This window comes from Emydura macquarii, unplaced genomic scaffold, assembly GCF_026122565.2.
Source record: "Emydura macquarii macquarii isolate MOO-44397 ecotype Brisbane River unplaced genomic scaffold, CSIRO-AGI_Emac_v2 contig_3451, whole genome shotgun sequence".
Lineage (NCBI taxonomy): Eukaryota > Metazoa > Chordata > Testudines > Chelidae > Emydura > Emydura macquarii.
Genome location: NW_027133588.1, coordinates 3,286,663 through 3,307,812, shown reverse-complemented (window position 1 = coordinate 3,307,812; position 21,150 = coordinate 3,286,663). Strand labels below are relative to the sequence as shown.

Below are 21,150 nucleotides of genomic sequence, written 5' to 3'. Positions count from 1 at the left end.
CAAGGCTCTAAACACAGTGGAAAGCTGGGTTTCTGCTTCATGGTGGGCGATCTTTGCAGTCGGTGGGCCCACACACACACGTGTGCATTCTGCAACAGGTCTCTGCACTAGAGTACAGGGTGGGTTTGTTGGGGCTATGGTTTAGGAACAGTCATTGAGTTTCTGCACAGGTAGGATCCACTGAACCACAACACTGCATAACAGAAAAACAGTGGATTCTGTTCAGTGCTTGCTCACTTTGCAGTGGTGACTGCAGCCCATTTATGAGGGTGCCTCTTGCTGAGGTTGAAGGTTAAGAGGAGCCCTTTGCTCAGAGCCCTGGGATCTATCTCTAAATGATCCTGTTTGCATTACCCCCTGCATACTTACTAACAATGAATCTTTTATACTATTAATTTCCTGTGTACCTGAGTTTAAATTTATATTTTTAAACTGCCAGCTATTCTAGACATCTGTGACTTGCTTCATCCCAAGAGGAAGGGAATTTGGAGGACTTGCATGTACAGTCAGATTAAAAAAAAGGAATTAAATTAACGGCATTTCCCTATTTTTGTGGCGCTTTGCTCACCACACACATTTTTTAAAAACAATCTCCATAAAAGTTCCTAAAGATGATAAATTTCTGAAGTAGATTTTCTATTAAGAGTTTTCAAATACTTGTTATTGTTTTTATTGTAGCAGTATCTAGAGACCCCATGCAGAATTGGGGCCACCGTGCTATGTATTCATAGATTTTTGAGGTCAGAATATACTATTAGATCATCTAGTCTGATCTCTTGTATTATACAGAACATAGAATTTCACCCTGTTATCCTTGTGTTTAGTCCAAACACCTGTTTGTATACTGTGAAAACACGAAGTAAAAGACAGTCCCTTTCCCCAAAAACTTTTCTATATAAAAGAAGATACAAATGATTGTAACAATCAGGTTGAAGGAAGGAGGGAAGTGGGACAAGAGAAATAGTAATATATAAACTCAGGTTCTTAGGACACAGCTAGGTGGTTTTGAATAGACTAATTTTAAACAGTAAATTAAAATATATATAAAAAGATACAATATTGTAAGTCCCTATTGTCCATTTTCCTAGCAGTTATAAATTGGCAGTATTCTACAGGCATTACAGTAAATTAGATCTCAAAGTATTTGAAAGTGGGCAGATTAGTGGTCTAAAGGGTATTGTGCATAAGAAGCAGCCTGGAGAAAAGCATGGAGGTGCTCATGAGAGAAATGGGCAATGGAAGCTGGCATTGTTGGCAGAGTGGAAGGGACAGGAAAAATGTGGTGATAGAAGAATGGATGTGTAGGGCAGAAGTAAATTGTGAAAGGCCTTAAAGGTAAGAACCAGAAGCTATGTTTGATGTGGTGGAGAAGAGAGAGTCAGAGAGACTTAGAGGTCTTTTTACAAAAGTTAAGGAATATGCATACATGATATATAGAACTACCTATAAAGGAGATCTTAAAGGCCACTGCAACAGCCAGGAAAGCCTCTGCAGCCAGATTGCCCTCCTAATGAGCCATATTATATTCTGCTCCTATCAGCAGAAGTTTCAGACATCCAGCAGTTTCCAGCCACAGGGACTGAGAGCAAGTGAGATGCTTCTGAAAAGGTACCATTCTTTCCGTGCAGAATCCATATTGTAAGGTTCATGACCTGTGTGTGGGAAGGGGATCAAGGAGGGCATCTGGCAGAAAAAACATTATTGTTCCCTTTTCCTTCACCAACAAGAACCCCCTGGCAGCTTTAATCTACATGAGCTACCCCTCAGCATAGAATTGCTCCCAAGATTAAAGAGCTGACACTGGTTTCCTTTTGGCTTCCCCTCTTAGCCATGCTCAGGTCTTCTCTCCTAGCACCCAGTAATTAATGAAGTCTCAAGTGTTTTGTGATGGTGTATTTTTGTATGTACAACTTGGTTTATGTTTTCACTGTATTTTTTTCAAAACTTTTTTTTTGGGAGGGCTGGACTCCACTTATATGTGTATGCAATAGGAACCCCTCAGTGACCTTCATTTCCCCCCTCTCTCCCTTCCTCCCCCCCCAACACAAGATTACATGAATTGATTTCAGTCTGGTTTTACTAGAAAGGGTTCTTTTCTCCTGTAGCTAATCCCTTATAACATGTAAGACATTCTTCTTTGGCAGCAGATTATCATCACTTCTAAAAACTAGGGTTCAGACAGTACAAGTGACAACTGTAAAACTTTTAGATAATATATGGTCTCTGTGGCAAATCCTGTAGTCTTTACTCAGACAAAACTCCTACTGAGGTCAATAGGAGTTTAGTGTGAGTGATGGCCAGTAAAAGCAGGATTGAACTCAGTGGGAGTTTTGCCATCTTCCTCAATGGGAGTGGGATTCTGACCCAAGCAGGGGCTGCAGAATTTGCCCCGTTTCTTTTTAACCTTTGGAATACTAACTTGTTCTATATGTAGGACATCTAAAATTCTTGATATAAGAGATAAAGCATTTAAATGCTTCCTCACATTAATCATTGTTCCTATGGAAATGCTCATGACATCTCTATTAATAACATAATTAATTCAATATTATTGCTATTGTAATTTATGTAAAGTAAGAAAAAATATCAAGGCAATTTAACATATAAATGAAATGTATTTATGTATATGCACAGCTATGTGATAGCTTTATTTACTTTGCTGCACCTGTATTTTGCCCACGAATCCATCTCCCCTGGTCTTAGCCTCATGTTCCAAACAGCTAAGCATCTTCAAACAGATGCCTTTTAAAAATGAATTTTTCAAAGAAGTATTTCTTCCTTTTCACCCCAAATATGGAAATGTGCCCCAAATTACATTGGCCAGAGGCCCAGGATGATGTCAGTTTTAGACTCCCCAAAGGAGAAGGAATAGTGTGAGAGCCATGCTCAGGCTCTGTTCCCTGAGCATCAGCCAGCGGAGAGGGACTGCTGTGGGGTAGCATACACTAGTCTGTAACAGGATTCAGCAATTACTGTTTTGTGCTTTCCCCCAGCACTTCCAGAGGCAAAGTGCCTACCATGTGCACAAATGCCATTGAGAATTGCCTGCCATGGGACTGTGTCTTAAAGCCATAATCCAGTCTTCTTCTTAGTTGCATTACCAACTGTGAATGTAATCTTTACAGAAGAACGAGAGCCTGACAAGGGTATCCTTCACTCCCCATTGCTTCTACTTCTTCACCTGTCAGCCATATTTGATGGGGGGAAGGGTGGGGGCACAAGCAAGCTATAAAGTTACATGTGACTAGATCCAATATCAATGACATTGAATTGTAAATCAAATAAAAGGGAATGTTACCAAATAAATCATATTGGAGATGTCATAGGCACATGGAACTAACAGGGCAAAAGAGCAGAGGAGCAATTAAACTTTTGGAGTATAGCTGAAATAATTCAGCAAATGAGTCTGTTCAGTGCTGATACCTGACTGATATGTATTACAATTTGTAAGCAGGATCCAGCATCTGACATGCTTTTGGTGAAATTAAGATAATTTGACTGTGGATAGGTGGCTTCTTGTTGGTTTTGGATTTTGAGGGCAGAGAAACATGTTTCTATCACAACTCTCAGCTGCTACTGTGGAACAAATGATAACGTCACTGCTAGAGTGGAATATGAAAAGAATAACTTATTTATATATTGCCTATCACCATATTGCTAGGCACTGAGCCTGGCCCATTGGCTCAGAGAGAAGCAGCTATTCTGCCAGAAGAAGAACTAAGAAAAATATAATAATTAAAAAAAAAGAGCTAGTGAAGAGTGTAGACACAACAGTTAAAGATGAACTATCCTGAATAGAGAGACCTTGCACTGAGCGTTGAAGACAGCTACAGAGAGAATCTGACAAATATGACAGTTTATACAATGTGTCCTGTTGTTTCTGATAGAGCAATAATTTTGACCTGGTTTAAGTCTAGGGTTACAACAAAGACAGAAGAAATGAATCTCAAAATTAAAGGTGAACCGAAAGGCACTGAAAATGATCCATGTGAGTACAAATGCATATTAGTCATATAACAGGTATGAGGTTTTGTAAGTTAATATATATACTAGCTAGTCTTCATGTCAGAAATGCTTGAATGTTTGTGCAAGAGTGTATGGGAATTCAAATATCTTTTGGTTTGAAAAAGTTATTTTTGGCCTGGCAGTATTTTTGCAGGTGGAAATATGAAAAACTTCAGTTTGTGTCTCTACCAAGTTGACAAAACACAATAGACATTTTATAACTCTTGATTTTTGCATTCCTGTAACTAAAAACAATGGCTAATTTTTTTAAGTAGACATTTTCATACTGGTAACTTGTAATGTGGTGTTTATGTTTTAAAAAAGTAATTGGCAAGGTTCCTATATTTACAAGTGACTGCAGTGCATGCATAGTAACTACTTTTCATGAAGATTTTTATTCTAAACTTGTTCTTCTAAAGAAATTCTTTCAATGCACTTATCTTCATTCTGTATCTAAGCACTGTTTCATTTTGCTAATCTCTCTCTCACACACACACACACACACACACACACACACACACACACGGCTCAGTGTGCATGCAGAAAACTGCCTACATGGAGTAATTTGCTGGATTAAGGCCTAAAACTAAATCTACTTTAGTCTTGAATAGACCTAGTGTTTGTGTCTCAATGATCTCCTTTGCTCACCGATGGTGATACTACCGCATATAACTCTGTTGCTGGTACCTGTCCCCAAAACTGAATTCTTCACTTTTATGATGGAAGGACCATCAGCAGACCACCATTGGATGTTTTAACATCCAGGAGAAAGGACAAGCAGCAGCAAAATCCCTGATACAACAAGAACCCCTAGAAGTTGCACCACCAGAGAACCAATCTATGTACAAGAAAGGGTCCCCCACTGGTTGCCTTATACTGAAAGAAAAGGCAAAAAGTGATCAGATGAGTCTCATAGACATGAAGGCCAGAAGGAACCATCATGATAATCTAGTCTGACCTCCTGCACATTGCAGGCTACAGAACCTCACCCACCCATTCCTGTAATAGATCCATAACCTCCAGCTGAGTTACTGAAGTCTTCAAATTCTGATTCAAAAACTTCCAGTGACACAGAATTCATCATTTACTGTAGTTCAAATCAGCAAGTGGCCTGGGGCCATGTTGCAGAGGAAGGTGACTGATTTGGGGGAAATTGCCATATTTGGTGTCAGGAGGGAATCAGCTAGAGCCTGAGCATGTGAGGAAGACCCATCAGCCTGACACCTGGGAAAGAATTCTCTGTAGTAACAGAGAGCTGGCTGTTTTGCTAATAGCTGGGCCATGTGCTATTGTAGGCAATCTCATCATATCATCCACTTCATAAATTTATCAAGCTCAGTCTTGAACCATGTTAGGTATTTTGCCCCCCTTCCATTCCCCTTGAAAGGCTGTTCCAGAACTTCACTCCTTTGATGGCTAGAAACCTTCATCTAATTTCAATCCTAAACTTATTGATGGCCAGTTTATATTCATTTGTTCCTGTGCCAACATTAGCCCTTAACTTAAACAACCCCTCTCACTTCCTGGTGTTTATCCTTCTGATGTATTTATAGAGAGCAATCATATCTCCCCTCATCCTTTGTTTTGTTAGGATAAACAAGCCATGCTCCTTAAGTCTCCTCTTGTAAGGAAGGTTCTCCATTTCTCTGATCATCTAAGTAGCCCTTCTCTGCACTTGCTCCAGTTTGAATTCATCTTTCTTAAACATGGGAGACCAGAATTGCACACAATATTCCAGATGAGTTCTTACCAGCACTTTGTCAATGGTGATAACACTTCCCTATTTCTACTGGAACCACCTCGCCTGATGCATTCTAGGATTGCATGAGCCTTTTTCATGGTCACACCAGGTTGGCAGCTCACAGTCATTCTGTGATTGACCAATACACCCAGGTCTTTCTCCTCCTCTGTCATGGGGGGAGGTGAGGAGATGAGGAACCAACAAAATGTCTATTCAGCAAAATACATGATTACAGAGATGGAGAAAGTGAGAATGAACTTGCTCTTGATGTAACACAGAGTTTGTCTGCAAAAGTAAATCAGAGTATTAATTGCCAATAGTTTAAAAAAAAAAAGTTCAAATAAGGTTCAAAGGTTGAAAATAAGGGCAGTGACAGATAGGATTTCAAAGATTGGGGAAGAGACAAATACAAAATAAGAGCATTGTGGCAAGACTTTTGTTTCTTGTGTTCTGAAAGTGCAGCATGCATAACATCTAGTATTGGTTTGAGGCAAATACCAATTTATTTGCACTTAGGCTATGTACACACTGATGGCAGCAAATTTGCCGCTGTCAGATTGATTTTTTCCGGTTCGACTGAGCAGCAGTGAAGACACACTCAATCGATTTGGAAGTCAATCTAATAAAATCACCTCCCCAGAAAGCGTAGCACTGCGTTAACGGGAACGCATTTCCTGTCAGCGCAGCCAGCACGCTAAGGGAAGTTACAAAGTCGACGGGAGTGACGCAACCTACTCTGCGGAACTCCCATCGACTGCCGCTGAATTTTGCTGGCAGAGTAGACCTGGCCTCAGTGATGCAGAAAAGAGCTTATATTGTACAAGAGGATCAAACCGTATCTCCTGGATTCAGAAAATTCCTGCAGAAGTCTCTATCTGGCTACAGCAAGATCCAACATTGTTCATTGCAAAGAATAGCTTGAAAAAAACAATTTATGAATATGGTTATATTAAAATGTAATTGCCCAGGGCCCTATGAAGCTAAATTACATGCTTCAACCCCGGGGCTGAAGCCCAAGCCCTGCCGCCCCGGGGCTGGGGGCCAAAGCCATAGCATATCCTTACTTGTTTGAACAGATTTGGCTGCAGCTAAGGCTGGAATTTCCATGTCCACATTTTTAGCAAACCTAGTCACTGTTTATCAATATGTATGAGCAAGTCTTATCTGTTTCTAGGTTCCTTGTGCTGTATTCTGGCAATGTAATTCATGACAGGCTTTCTGGGTATTTCTTTACCAGAGATAATATAGATTATTTCAGTTATTAATATTATGGGTCAAATCCTAGACAATGCACAAAGGCCAAGTAGACAGGATCTATTCTACCTTCAAGTTTACTCTGCTCTGTGGGGCTCAGGGATGGAATCCTCAACTTTACCAGCAATATCCAGAGATCAATGGGTTACATCTGCTACTGCATATTATGGAAACGAAGGAGTAGCAGACGATTATATGCATTGTACATGGACCAACTGACCATGTTTCTAACATATCTACTTCTCTCCTCTTCTATATTCCACTATGGAGATTTACTACAGAGCTCTATGTCTTGCTCCTAAGGATTTGCAGAGTTCCCCTAAGATTGGTTTTCCATAGTTCAGGCCACCTATGAAGTGGAGGAGAAGAGGTTACTTCCCAACTTAATTTTTGTTCTCCAAATATATTTCTTCCACATATGTACACTGTAAGGTCATGTTTCCTCCCATGAGGTTAATGGAAGTCACTGCAAAGCAGTTAGCCTTTTGGAAGAGTGTGTGTGCTTGCTTTCCTGTTCCAGCATTATAGAACCAAGAGTACAAAAGTCTCCAACCCTAACTGTTTCCTCAGTTCTTCTAACTCAGAGCACATCTTTAAAATCTCTGAAGTAGAGAAAGTTCAATGTGGATCTGCAGTGTCAGTATGCTTTTAGAGGGGAAAAAACGTCTCTACGCTGTGTGACCTGTTAGCAGTAGCAATACTCAGGAGAGCTCAGGAGTATTACTATCTGAAAAGTGACAAACAGTACTTTTCCAAGTGGAGCATCCAACCTGATTTGAACGTATTATCAAGAGAATGATGCTTTATAAAGAAATCAAATTCTGGATGGCAGTTCTGCAGATGTCAACGATTGTACAAAAACTGCAGCATCTGTTCATTATGTGACAACAGCCTCAGCAAGCACAAAGCATATCTGAACACAGCGTTCTGATCCATTTAGATCACCTCTTGACTGAAATGGACTGGCCCTTCTTATTTTTTACCAAAAGCCAGAAACAATCTTGAGAACTTCTTAAAAGTTTTGTCTTGTCAAGATAATAACCAATGGACCTCTTAACATCCAAGGTGCACAATTAAGCTCAGCCCAGAATATGAGAAGGCTTCAGGAAAACAGTAGCAAAGAAGCTGTGTAATTTAAATGAAAATCCAAGACCATGATGACAGTGACAGTCAAGAACTTGGGATGGGATGTTAAGACTATTTCATTTTTATTAAAAATTTGTATTAAGAGGAATTGCCATCAAAGTGTGCAGTTCTGAAACTCTCTTACAAGATGCATAAGGAACCTCTAATGATGGATGCAAATAGAAGCAGGTACCAAGAAGCTCAAAAATAGCCTCATATGCTTGTCCGACCCAAGATTTCAATTCCATGGATTCATAGGTTAAACTTTTAAATGCAATTGCTCATAAAGCCTTTAATATACAGTTGTCTAAAGATGATAAACGACTGAGTTCCCTTGCACCTGTGCATGTAAAGCAAAGATGGCACAAATACCTTTTATAATCCTGTATCTATCTAGGGACAAAGAAAATTCTAAAATGACTGGTAAAAGGGTAAGAGAGTGGAGTGGTCTCTCTACTCTCTCCAAATCCTTAAACTATTTCCACGTACAACTATGTGGCCATTTAGCAGAAGACTTCTGTGATTCCAAATTCATACCTGTGACTTTCCCAGAGGATTACAATCAAGAAACCAGGCCATCGGATAAAGAACATTTCCAGTATGAGTGAAGCATCTGATCTTACTGTTGAGACAAGAGGCCTGGGCTCAGGAAGAGAACAAAGGACTTTTTGTCCTCGGACAGGGCTAACAGAACTGGAAATCACATATGGTAAACTCAAGATGGGGCAACCAGAATCTCTCTGGCCCCTTCTTGCTCAATCTTCTTGGAATTTTGCTAAGAGAGGAAAAGGTGAAGAATGGCTTATAGTATGTGCATTTCCTTCCCCAATGTAACAAACTTATTTGACACTAAACTGGGACTGTGGATGCCCTGGAGTAAAATATTGTATGTTTTGTATTCTCACTTGTTGCAAAGAGAACCACATATGAATAATCTCCTCTGGTTTAAAAACAAACAAAAACAAAATGGGAATTAGTTCTAGAATCTTTTAAGTGTTGATATCATCTTGTGATACTTAACTGCTGGCATGTTCTCTCATGCCAAAATGCAAGTTGAAGATATTGCCCTGTTATGTGTGTAGCAATTGCAAAGAAGTGATACATGACTTGTTGTCACACCATAGGGGACTGGTATCTCCATCTGTTCAAATATACCATTGTCACGAGCGTTGTCTTGTGAGAACTGTCACTGCATTCCTTCTAATCCAGAAAAAGAAAAGCACAAAAGGAAAGTTAGATGGCCTTCAACCCCAACATGTTTATTTGTGAGAGATTTTCTGGGCAATACTTCATATGGCAACTGCCTTGAAATCTAGTCTTTGAGATTGGAATCAATTAATCTAAAAAAATTAATCTAAATCATCTGCTAGGTGTCTAGATACTTTCATTGTGAAAGCCAAGCTAATACCTTCCTCCAGTTCTGGGAAACCTTTATAAATAATGGAACCTGAATGTCATTAAGACTGACTGCCACACATTTTATTTAATACTCTTATTTATTTACATTTATACAAAAATAAAAAGGGACATTCAATCAATACTTCAAAACCCCTTAACACAAGTTATTAGAACAAATATAAAATTCCCTCTCTTAACCTTATAGTACTGGGTAGAAAACAGTTAACCTGAAATACTTTCGGGGCTTCTACCTTATTGAGATGCGCAAGTATACAGCTTGAAGGTTGAGGGCCCAAATCAATCTTGAGAATTTAGAGCAAGGATTATACTTTCTTGAGTTGCAATAAGACCATGGCATCAGCACCAATGCTTTAGTTTCCATTTTTAGAAGACATTGCACCTCATCCAATAGCAGTGTATAATTAATAGTATTTCTGAAGTGGAAAGAGTTTTGGCATGACCTAAAACTGAAGGGCACAGTCCCATTTGATAAACTCTGCACCAAAGCGACATCATGCCATGCCTGTAAAAAATTTACACAATCAGGAGCTGAAATTAAAATTGGTTCTATGTCCTTCAGCAAAACTGGTTTCATGGTACCTACATAGAATCCAATGGATGCCTAATGAATAATTTCTGGCAATTCTCGAATGATTGGGTCCAAACTGGTGTTTGACCTGGAAACTCCTTGAAGAAACAGTGGAAGGACTGACCTTTTGATATCAGCAAAAGAGCTATTTATACAAAGATTGACTCGGCCTCAGTGACATAGCTGTTAATCTGGTAATTGAATGTTATAGCCAAGAGCGCCAGCGAACGATGATAGTCCTTACCAAGGACCTAGTCATCAAGCCTGAAATTTCATGAAAGGCCCACAAAAGGGTATCTTCCAAACCACTGATCTTAAATCTCAAGAACCTTTGACTATTTATTCTCAGGGATATTTTCCAGACATAGGGATATTGTTGTTGTTCAAAGGAACAAACCATAACTGCTTGTAATTAGTAGTTATTAAAATAAGGACTGGAAAAGAGAATGTCCTCTTCCAAAATCTGTTTTCTCTGATACTATCAACATAACCAAAGAACTTGGGTGGGATTCTGCCTTGTAAACTTTGTCAGTTTTCCTGTTCTCTGATGCATTAGAGACTGGGTGGTAGGAAGCCATTCAGACTGTAACATAATGCAGTTCCTAAGACCCTACACAGGCATGCCGGGCTTATCTGTTGAGCAACAGTAAGCTCCAGAGCTAAAACGCTGCATAAAAAAAAATTACTGCTGTATCACTCTGGCATTTTGGATTTGGTTAGCTCCAACCAAGATATGAGGTGTTTTCTCTGGAATAGAAAGTAGTCTGGTGCACAGGAAATCCTGCAAGGAAACCCAAGGGACAGCAAAGCTTGGGAAGAAAACTTAGTCAGAGATTTATGTTGCTATACATGTTGCCAACACAGACAAACCCTAGGAAGGTAGTAAGTTTGAACTATTTTATGTAGTGTGTTTACACTCCGTTCAAAATAGGCTATGAATCGGACAACCTTACAGAGATCTTAAGGCTCTATAGAAATGCTAGGTATTACTAATTATTATCATCATAATCCGTTTCATTAAAGATTATACTAAAACTACCAAAATTTATCATGACATGGAGGTCACAGATCAAATTTCTGACTTTATAGTAAATTTAAGGGAAATCTTCCACTCCTAACATTTTATTAGGATTTTGCATCCAACTGTTCGTACATATATTCAGAATCCCCGGTTGTATGGTGTCAGATATTTGTCCCTTTTTTTTTTCATCCTAATTAATCCTATATAATGGCTAATTACACATAGCTCAGCACAGTGCATCTTGTATAGCTATACCTAGCTTACCAAAGGACAAGGTGTAACATCCCCAATACAATAAACTCCATTTATCTAAAACCCCAAATCAGGGGTAGTCAATAGATGAACCACAGACCAAATCTGGACTGCCAGATGCTTTTGAACAGACCCCAACATTTTTCTTTACTTATCTTTTTTTTCATTATTTTCTCTGTAGTCTGGACCTTGATCAAGAAATTTGGATCTTGACAAAAAATAATTGATTACCCCTACCCAAAATGTTTTGGATGTCCTTTAAATAATGCAAATAAACAGGGCTGAACTGTTTATCTGACTAAAAGATATTTTCAAGAGTGTAGCATTTTGTGACAGGCTTTCCAATTAAATGAAAGACATATCTTGAGCTATCGTCTAGCTTGTGACCCATCACAGCCAAAGTTCTAAGTTTTAGTTTGTTTTTTTAAAAAGTTTGTCATGCATTTCATTAAATGAGAGGCATGGTAAAGTCTTCAATCATATTATGCCTCTGTTTCTCACACTCTTAATACAATTAAACAGAGAATGTCTAACATATTAATAATTTGTATTGACTATTACTGAGATTACTTAGTAGGTTTATTAAAATTTCTTTCAAATTTATAAAAATATTTATAGACATCCCTCCTACACTTTGTGCATCTATACCATAAATTAAAACCCACAAAATACAAACAGACTGCCCAGGAATATTATGCATTCTATTTGCCACCAGTGAAAAATTTACTCCTCCAAGTACATGAACTATATAGTGCTCATAAAGTTTGCCCCACATAGACCCATTTCATACATAAATATATAAACAGCTGGTGGGTAATGAAGCTTCAAGGTGTAATAGGTATTAAACTTTTCCTGACCTGTCTGAAGACTGTGGTACTCAGCCCAGCTACAATTTTGAGCTGAAGCTGCTGCAAACCTGTCAAGTGCATTCAGGGGTATGCACTTTCTGATATTTCACATGGAGCTTCACAATCATATTCAAGTTCTGGGTCTATGCAAGGGGAATTATTAATCAGTTTTAGCTGAGAAACTGGTATAAATACATGCCACCAACCCCCCCACCCAAGTCACACTGTGTGCTCATACATTTCATTTTTTCTCGACTATGATCCCAGATCTCACTCATACAGTCTCATCCCCAAACACACATTTGTTTAAAAGCTATTTTTAAAAATCAGTTTGTGTAATAATATTTTAAGATTGCCAATGCAGGATTTCTTTTTATAGTCATAATTCAGAGTTATAGATATTCCCTACCTGAATCCCAGCTCTGCATCGCTCTCAAATTTTGGTAAAGTTTAAATTCAGATCCAATCATCACAGCTCAAACCGTTCTTATTAGAAATTGGTGTATTAATAACCAATTTGGCAAGTGGTTATTTGACAAAATAATAGGACAGTATCACTTTTGAAATATTGAAAAATATATTGTAACACTTTAATTTTAAAATTTGGTCACTGGGTGCTCAAAGTATCTAGTTTTTATAAACTAAGCACAATCCAAGCACAAAATAATTGTCTAGAAATCTGTAAAATAGCTAGGCCTAGGGGAAGGATGTGTTTAAAAATGGTTTTTAGTCTTAATTCTTAATTTCCTGACTTTTGTCAGTTTAAAACAGGCTCTTAACCTTATTTGGATGTTTATTCTTTGCATTTAATTTTGTATTAATTTGTTCTATTTGACTGGCACTTACCCCAGTAAATTAATATTCTTTACTCTACTGGTGTAATCTTTCTCAGCTAGGACAATCTGCTAAATCAATGTAATCTCCACTCTGCATCATGTAATCTTGCAGCTGCTTTCTCTGATTATGTAAGTGTGTGTGTGTAAAAAGAAAATCCTTTATCATAAAAGCAAAATTGTTGGAGTCATACTTGGCACCATACTAGCAGGGCCCAAACATTGCTCAATTGAGGACTACATTTGCAACATGCCAGGAGCTCCAGAGCTCCATTTAATTTTCATAAAACAGAATAGATTGTTGCAATCTTCATCTTTAGTATGAAGATATAGTCCCTATATACTACAAGTCCTAGCATGCACGGATTCTAGCATCCATTTTTACTCTAGCAATGCAGCCTGTAAAAATTATGGAGTCCAGCATGCAAACATTTGTTTTCATAATCATCCAACCACCTCAGCCTGCAGAGATGATGGCTCCCAAGGTTCAAAACACTGACTTGAACAACATAGCCTGCTGAAAAGACAAATCCTAACATGCAATGCTCCATCTTGGTCCAAATGCACAGAAAAGATGATCCTTAGAAGGAGATGCTAAATCCAAGCATCAGAGCTCAAGGAGACAAGAAGTCTTAGTAGCAACATACCATCCTGACTATAATGGACTTTCCACTAGGATTAAATAGGGATACAATGAGCCAGGGCCTCATTAGCCCTAACAACTGAACTGAGAGGTTTTCCCTTATTCCAGGATTTGTCAAATGGTCCTTATTTTCCCTTACATCCTGATTCTTGAAATACAGAGCTTAAAAAAAGATTGTGACAGGGTGAGGGCTTTGGTATTGTGTTGTGGTGCTGCTTGGACCAAAATCAGCATGGTGATGCCTCTCATCTTCCCCTCTATATTAAAGATTTGGTAGCGAGTGTCACCAGGAAGCTACAGAGGTACCTCCATTCTTACGTGGGAAAAACCAGATAAAACCATTCTGCACCTTAGCCTGCACCAACACCCAACCTCTTTCAGAGCAACAACTCTGGTGCCAGGTTAGTATACACCTGTCCTTCCTGCCCCCAGTCCAAAGCAACACCTCTGCACAGGGCCCCATTTGGGATAGTGCTCCTCCTGCGTGACTCACCTCCCCCACTCTAGGGTGGGGTTCCCTCCTCAGTAGCGCCACCCCTCCCCCAATCTAGGGCAGGGAGGGGTCTCCCCAATAGCTCCTCCCCCCCATCTAGGGCAGGGAGGTGCCAGTCTCTCAATAGCACCTCCCCTCCCCCAGTTTAGGGCAGGGAGGGGTCTCCCCAATAGCTCCTCCCCTCCCCAATCTAGGGCGGGGGGGGGTCTCTCAGGAGTCACTCTTAGCCCTCGCCATAGGGCGGAGTCATTCTGGAGCACGTCCCCGCCCCGGGCTATATCCCGAAAGGGCTTTCCTCAGGGTCCCCTCCCCCTCCTTGTGTGCTGGGGCCTTGCCTCAAGGCCCCCCCCTCCCCCGACAGGGGCTCCCTCCCGCCTTGCCCACTTCCACTACCGTAGTACTACGAGCCTTACGCTGCGCAGTCCGTCGTCTCCATTGGGTCTGCATGCCCCACGTGACGCTGAGCGTGCGCCCCGAGCCGAACTGAGCCACAGCCGGTTGTTTCCTAGGCGACCCAGGAGAAAGGGAGCGCGCCGGAGAGCGAGCTAGGAGGACAGGGCACTTGCACGCGCCACAGCGAGCCAGGGCGCGCGCGCGCTGAATCCCCGATCCCTGGGGAGCGCGTGCCAGCCAGCCAGCCTGATCCCGGGAGCTGCTGCTGCAGAGCGGAGCGGGGTGTCAGGATTCCGGGCACCACAAGGTATGTGTCTCCCTGCCCCGCCCCCCTCAGCACTCCCGCAAGGCAGGATTTGCACACGTGCCCAGTCCCACCCGCAGTGGGAGGCGCTGGGGACCCCTCTCCGTAATACACCTCACAGCCCTGCAAACCACCTCCGGCCTCTGCCAGAGCAGGGCATCCGTCACACAGCGGGCTGCGTGGGTCCCTATGGCAGTAAGCAGGGCATCTCCCATGTAATGGGGAAGTGCAGGTCCCTATGACAGGGAGGAAGGCATTCCCCCATAGAATGGGGCTTTGTGGGCCCCTGTAACAGGGAACAGGGGATGCTCCATATAACGGGACTGTGCAGGTCTGTATGGCAGGAAGCTGGGCATAACCCCTGTAACAGGGCTGTGTGGCGCTGTATGGCAGGGAGCAGGGCATTCCCCCGTAACAGGGCTGTGTGGCGCTGTATGGCAGGGAGCAGGGCATTCCCACTGTAAGAGGGCTGTGTGGCGCTGTATGGCAGGGAGCAGGGCATTCCCCCTGTAACAGGGCTGTGTGGCGCTGTATGGCAGGGCATTCCCCCGTAACAGGGCTGTGTGGCGCTGTATGGCAGGGAGCAGGGCATTCCCCCTGTAACAGGGCTGTGTGGCGCTGTATGGCAGGGAGCAGGGCATTCCCCCTGTAACAGGGCTGTGTGGCGCTGTATGGCAGGGCATCCCTCATACAATGGAGCTGTGAGAGTCCCTGTGGTAGAGAGCAGGGCATCCCCCATATAATGAGGCTGTGCAGCGCTATATGGCAGGGAACAGGGCATCCCCCATATAATGGGGCTGGGAGAGTCCCCATGGCAGGGCATCTGCCATGTAACAGGGCTGTGCAGTGCTGTATGACAGGGAGCAGGCATCCTTCATATAATGGGGCTGTGTGGATCTATATGGCAGGGAACAGGGCATTCTCTCATATACCAGGGCTGTGCAGTCCCTATGGCAGGGAGCAGGCAGTCTGTGGGGTCCTCATGACAAGGCAGCCCCTATATGATGTTCTATGGCAGGGAATTCAACCCCATCTAGCAGGCTGTAGGGCAGAACATTTCTCTCTTTCAACCCCCTTCATTTAACAGGCTGTAAAGTTGCTATGGCATGGAGCAGGACAGGTCAGCATTCAAACATCCATCCGATGGAACAGGCTGTGGGCACCCGATGGCATGGTGCATGACAATGTATTGCCCGCCCCACATACTGGGATTTCTGTGGAGTCCCTGTGGCAAGGTGCCTTATGATCTGCCTGTCTTCTCTGTCCCCAAGAAAAATATATAAAACTGGTGTGCTGTGGAGTTCCTTTAGTGGGTGATGTGACAGTCCATCCTCTCCTTCCAGTATAATAGACATGTACTGGGGTTCTGCAGGTGAGACATGGTAGTGTAGCACCCACCATACAAATAACAGGTGGATTGTGGATTCCTGTAATAATATATATGGCAATGCACAGCCTTCTGTACAACAGGCATATTCTTGATTCCCTAGAGAGTCGTGTATTTGAGTAGTATATTGTTTTTGTGATTGGCCTTGGTTCACATCATGTATTAGATAACTTCTTTGCTCATTATTTCTATTGAGTGCAATTTTTAGTTTATTAATAAATATAAGTAGAGGAGGGAAAATGGACTCCAAAATATTTGTACTTTAAGAAAAAGAAGATATCGAGCCATAAATAACTTGTACTGAAGATATGGTGGTGAGTTTGGAAGCTGTTAAGAATCTGGTAATTTATTTTGTTTGTTAAAGAAAGAAAAGCTAAACAAAAATATGTAACCTTTGGCTGGTGTGGAGTTGTATGAAATATGTGGAAGGTTGACTATGGTTTGATCCAGTTCTCGGATGCTGATGAGTTTCCCAATTCCATGATTTGTCAGTAGCCATAAAACCAGAAAAATTGTTTTCCATCATTGCTTAGTTCTACCTTGCTGGCTTTGGTCTACATTACTGGGTCTTTCATGAGGATACAAGTAATTAACCCATTAGCAGGTGCATGACTAAGAATTATGTATCTGATCTTAGAGAGAAACCTTGGGAACCACCTTACACCATATTCATCACCAGATATACGTATAAACAATCCCAGAAATCTGGGGGCATTAATGTCATCTCCCTCCTCCCCCCAATAAAATCCATCTAGTGTGTCTTCAGGGTAATGCCTCTTAAATCGTGCCTTCATTTTAAATGCTGTAAATCCATACAATTATGTTGTGACTTTTGCCACTCTTGCCAACAAGGTTCTGACCTATTTTAGTGTGGTATCACATCACTGCAAGAAGACCAGCAGTAGTTCCTGAAGGCCAAATCAATAAGGAATCATTTTTATCAGGAAAATGTTTAGTTTTCCTTCTGTAACCTGCTTAGCTATGTAGAGCAGAATTAGCAGTCTTTTTTTTTTTTTTTTTTTTTCCATTACAGTATGTTTTGGGATGAAATCAGTAAATGTTGGAGATCCACATGCAAATATAGCATGTACTAGCATGTCACATTAACTTCATTTAGTGAGGTTCCTAATTTAACATGAATCGCTATTTTAGTTTGTTGTCCAATTGTCCATATATAAAGGCGCTTGTAAATTTGGTTTGTTGTAAATTTCTGTATTCTGTACATGCATATTTGACAACAGACAATCACTTGGCTGAACGCCAGACTGAATGCACACCCCTTGAGCCACATTTGATTGTAGGTGCAAAAGGTTTTTTCTATATAATAGGTTTAACACAAGTGTGTATAATATATAGTATAGGTGTAACCACACACATACAAACACATCTTCTATATTGAACCCAATGTGTGTAATATATTGTGACAGTGCATTGCCATATATTTGCTGAAAAAGTTAACATAACAGGACTGAGCTATTTTGTTGCAGTTTTAATCTGAAGATTTTCTTGCTTGTATCCATTGAAGTGAAAACCAGTGTTGTTTTATTATTATGTTTGTTGTGACCATTAGCTGATATTTACAAATACTGCAAGATTTTGTTTCTGATTTTTGCTTAATATATTTAATATATTGTATTATCTGTACAGAGTTGGACTGGGATTATACTGGTACAGTATGGTCCTGCTAGTTCTTGTGAAGATACTGTACATTTCTGCAGATCAGGCATGTCTGGATACTTGTAAAAAGTTCGTTATTTAGTATGACCACGTTAGGGATATTCCATACAAATTAGACAACGGGTGTACAGTACTGACATATAGAGTCTTCTGTTGTGAGATGAGATGTTAGCATTAAATAATTGTTACCTTGAGCTTGTGAACTGTTGCGAGACAGTGTACTTTGTTCAGAAAAGGAAAGGAATGCTTCACCCTCTCTTGCGAAAGGTTCAGAGCAGGAAACTATGGTGTGTTGCTTTGGACACACTGTATTCTGGGCAGCATTACAGTGGGCTGATGGTCAGCAATGTGACTGCAGGTCCAAATCTGTGAGTAAAGTGCCTGTGTACCTGAGGCCATGCATATGCTCACTGACTCCAGCATGTTTCTGGACAAAGTGTAGTAACTCCATGTTCATTTTCTTCACTGAATTACAGAATTTGCTGCGCAGCCCCTGTACACAGTGTGGTGTGTTTCTCTGACAAAGGATGAAAAGGTCTGGGTCAGACAAGAAAGTATATGTGGCTAGTTCTCTATATTCAGTACTGCACAAAAGTAATGTGTATCAAGAGTGAGCAATTATTTCAGCCTTAGAACTAGAATAACTGGCTGTATGCAGACAAAGCCTCTGCCAGTTCATGGGGAGGCAGTGGGTGCGTTAGTAAGGGCATGACAAAGGTCAGCTAAGCAGAGCTCTACCCTGACCTAGCATGCATGGGGTCATGTTTGCAGTGTGTGTGTGTGCAATGAATAACCTAGAGCTCATTTGAAATGTCTGTGATTGTGACAAACTGGGTGAGGTAGTATCTTTTATTGGACCAACTTCTGTTGATGAGAGAGATAAGCTTACACAGAGCTCTTCTTCAGATCTGGGAAATGTTCTCAGAGCGTCACAGCTAAATACAAGATGGAACAGATTGTTTAGCGTAAGTAGTTAACATCTTTCAAGGGACCATTCAAGTTCCAGTGGCTCATTAACACCTCTCCAGTCATAAGGGCAAGAAATAAAACTGGAGATTGTTGTAATAATCCATAAATCCAGCTGTGACATTCTGAGTACATTTTCCAGACCTGAAGAAGAGTCTCCGTAAGCTTGAAAGCTTGTCTCTCTCACCAACTGAAGTTGCTGTAATAAAAGATATTACCTCAGCCACCTTGTCTCGCTAATATCCAGGGACCAACACAGCTACAACACTGAATGTGACGGTGACAGATATTCTGGTTGCGACATAGGGTATAGAGTCTAGCCATTCCCATAGGCACCATGTCTGTTTCCAGTGTATGAGTATGTGGGTGTTGATAGCTGTTTTAGAGGGGCACGATGGGGAGTATGCAGTTCAGTACCCACCACCATTCTCTTTGTTGTATCACATGGCTATTTCTGCTGCGATGGCTGATGGCAGTTTTCCTGCATCGTGGTTGGCAGATTGCTGGATGCTCCTTTCCTCTCTGATGGTCTGTGTGATAATGTATGGTGAAGGTAGCGCTGACTTTTCCTTTGTGTGTTGCCCCAAGGAATGCTTTATCAAAGGGGGATGGAGGTAGCAAATTTCTGGGATGGTTGAGGGCATTTGTGTTTTAGTGTATCCAAAACAGAAGTAGGAGGAGTTAGACTGCCCACCAGCAGAAGTCCAGCCTCTTTACTGGAAGCCAACCATCTACATGTTCCAGCATCTGAATGTGTTTTAATCTCCTGCCCTACCTGAATGCAGAACAAGCAGTTACTCTAATTGTGCTACGTAGTGTAAATGTACGGGAGAATTACTTTTACCTCTTTGAAGGAGTAGTGAATGAGGCCCAATGTAAGGATGGCATTTTACTCAACCCATCTGCTCCCTGGATAACTGGCTTACGTTATGCACAAAAGGTTTCATCCTTGTTAACGCTGCAGAGCTAATATAGCCATGGGAAAGTGAGCTGAAGTTTCTTTTGCTGCATGTGTTGTCGTTAAAAGTGTCAACTAAGTTCTATTTGCAGAATCTTTATTGCTAGTGGTTATATAAGAGGAAGAAAATGTTAGATTTATTTTGAATCCTAGATTGAGTGCCTGCTCCCATGGAACACAATGGCAAAACTCCTATTAGCTTCAATGGGTGCAGGAGCAGGCCCTGAGTCTGCAGTGGTGGCATACAGAACGTTTGTTCTTTTGACTTGTAAAATTGATATGATTATCACCAAGCCAGAATAAATATAAAACATCACCAATACTTTTAGCGTTGCTTATCAGTTTGACTCCACTTTAATGTATTCTGTGAAATTCTAGCTTTATACTTTTTAAAAATAAAATAAAAATTCTTGCTTGTTGTTATTGTCGGGCTAAACTTACCCTGTGCCACCCTTTGGTTCCAGGGGGGAACCAATGTGCAGGATGGTTACAGGGTGCAGCAGGCCTTGAAACTGCACTAGAGGTAGTGGGAGGATTCCTTCACAGTCTCTGTCCCTGCAGACCCAGTTACTAAAACTACATGCTGTGCTTGGAGTTGGCTTGATGAGAATAATGTATTATGCTTCATTTAATTATAGGGTCCAAATCAGCCCTCAGTTGCACCCATGTAATTCCACCAAAGGGCATGGTGGTGCATGAGTTTAAGCAGAGGCAGAATCTGTTTTGTATACTTGAGAAGCATATGGAAGTGATTCAGTTTCTAAAGAATTACTAACCAAACATCTGCTTATTCCTTGGTTCATTCAAAACTGCAGTGTTTTCACTGTAAAGATTTCTCCCGCTGTCCCACTTCCCTTTTATCTCCTTCATCGTCCTATGCTATTAGAATCATTTAGGTTGTGAGCTTTTAAGGGCTGGTGCCATGTTTTTCCTTGTTTTATAAATTACCATGTACATCTCTGGCACTATTAACATTTTTTTTAATGTAATTATATTTGTATAAAGAACTTCAGGTTGTAAAGTCATGCACCTAAAAGTTAGAAAATGCCAGATTAAGATTGTCTGTGCAAACTTGATTCACCCCCTTGGGTGTACATCCAGTATACTGAATGAGGCAAGGGAGTCCTGTGGAAAAAGAGGTATGAAATCTTATAATTAAATGCTATATCAAAATGCACCTGAATAATGGAATTTTCTAACTTTCAAGAACTTAACTTTTCAGGCAAAATAACAATCTTGTAACAATAGAAAAACCTCAGAAAT

The 21,150-nt window shown here is 41.0% G+C and overlaps 2 protein-coding genes across 6 annotated transcripts in view; one reads left to right on the top strand and one right to left on the bottom strand.

Moving 5' to 3' along the window:
• NRG4 (neuregulin 4) overlaps positions 1–14,895 on the bottom strand; it is a 49,179-nt gene extending 34,284 nt beyond the window's left edge. The window contains exon 1 of one of the 3 annotated variants that reach the window (XM_067534762.1): positions 14,616–14,895. The gene's annotated coding sequence lies outside the window, so the exon portion shown is untranslated. Of the gene's footprint in view, positions 1–1,443; positions 2,033–5,755; positions 7,612–14,615 lie in introns of those variants that run through there. The other 2 variants (XM_067534761.1, XM_067534763.1) reach the window with 2 other exon arrangements.
• The window catches only part of TMEM266 (transmembrane protein 266), a 122,172-nt gene continuing 104,939 nt past the window's right edge, over positions 3,918–21,150 (top strand). For 2 of the 3 annotated variants that reach the window (XM_067534758.1, XM_067534757.1), the window contains exons 1-3: positions 3,919–3,988; positions 13,978–14,110; positions 14,712–14,902. The gene's annotated coding sequence lies outside the window, so the exon portion shown is untranslated. Of the gene's footprint in view, positions 3,989–13,977; positions 14,111–14,711; positions 14,903–21,150 lie in introns of all 3 variants that reach the window. The other variant, XM_067534759.1, reaches the window with a different exon arrangement.